General features: G+C 54.8%; 1 protein-coding gene across 1 annotated transcript in view; it reads right to left on the bottom strand.

Annotated features, from left to right (window-relative positions):
• Positions 1-1,367, bottom strand: part of LOC104133393 (tyrosine-protein phosphatase non-receptor type 11) — a 48,122-nt gene that overhangs the window by 12,150 nt on the left and 34,605 nt on the right. The window lies entirely within an intron of this gene.

The following is a 1,367-nucleotide window of genomic DNA, read 5'->3' as shown; positions in this document are numbered from 1 at the left end:
TTTGTGGAGTCTCCTTCTTTGGAGATATTCAAAACCTGCCTGGACAATGTCCTGTGCAACCTGCTCTAGGTGAACCTCCTTTAGCAGTGAGGTTTGGACTGGATGATCTCCCGAGGTCCCTTCCAACACCTGCCATTCTCTGTGTGTGTGTGTGTGTGTGTGTAATAGAAGAGCAGCCAGTGATGCTGGACCTTTTGAGTCTCGACTCAGCATGATGCAGAGGCAGCCACTTCAAGCCTGACTGGGATGACCTGTGAAGAGCAAGAGCCCTTCCTGCGGGCTCGTGAAGGCATTAGGATCGTGCCGTACTGCTGCAGAGGACAGAAGGGCCCACCTCCGCTCACAGCACCGCTGCTATTCCAGCCCAGGTCTTGCAAACGCCGCTACCCTGACGCACCCCACTATATCCTGACACCATCATCATTTCGTGTATTTAGAGGCCTTGGACCCTTTTCCCCTCTCTTCTCCCTGATGCCACCAGATGTGTGGTCTGGAGCAGAAATATTTATTCTAGAATCATAGAATTGTTTAGGTTGGAAAAGACCTTTAAGATCATCAAGCCCAACCGCTCCCCTAACCCTGCCATCTATGGAGCTTCCTTGCCAAGCCAGACTTTCCTTGGCAGGAAAAGAAGGGGAAACCCAGCTGAAAGGGGTTTCCCCTTTTCCAGAGCTTCTGCTAATGTGAGCGGCTGCCTGGCCGCTTGTCACACCGCTTGTCACTGGAAGGAGCAAAAGAAACCTCCCTGGCAACGAGGGAGCACATGAGCTGGAGGGGCTTCCCAGCGCCTCGGCCCAGCCGGCTCACACGACGGCGTGGAAGGGAGTGCCTCTGCTCCATTTCAGGAACATGAGACTACTCACAGCTTCGCCTTACCCTGCCCACTGGAGTTCGAGTAACTGGGGACCCGTGCTGGCATTGCCGGCCGCCCGAACAGGCGTTCCCCTTCCCAACCCACCTTGTCACACTGGGGAAAGTGAGGGGGAGGACAAGGGGAAAAGGTGCCACTGGAGCATCACGGATGAAGGGGAGGAAGGAAGGAAGGTCGCTATCGGCCGGTGGAAATGTCCTGAAGCAGCCCGAGGCAAGTGGCTTCTCACAGCAAGTCAGCCCCCCCCATCCCTGCAAGGCAACGGCGTGTTGCTACTGGGATGATCGACGCTTACAGAGCCGGGACGGTGGAAAGCTCTTTTCATGGCATTGCTACCCAGCGTTCTGCGGGCAGACACAGGTCACTTGCACGTGTTTTGTTTCATAGAATCATAGAATTGTCTAGGTTGGAAAAGCTCTTTAAGATCATCAAGTCCAACTGTTACCCCAACCCTGCCATCCCACCACTAAACCCTGGCCCTAAGCACCGCATCTGC

This window comes from Egretta garzetta, unplaced genomic scaffold (genome assembly GCF_000687185.1).
Source record: "Egretta garzetta isolate BGI_Z169 unplaced genomic scaffold, ASM68718v1 scaffold29, whole genome shotgun sequence".
NCBI classification, from domain to species: domain Eukaryota; kingdom Metazoa; phylum Chordata; class Aves; order Pelecaniformes; family Ardeidae; genus Egretta; species Egretta garzetta.
This window is presented reverse-complemented; position numbering and strand designations above follow the sequence as displayed.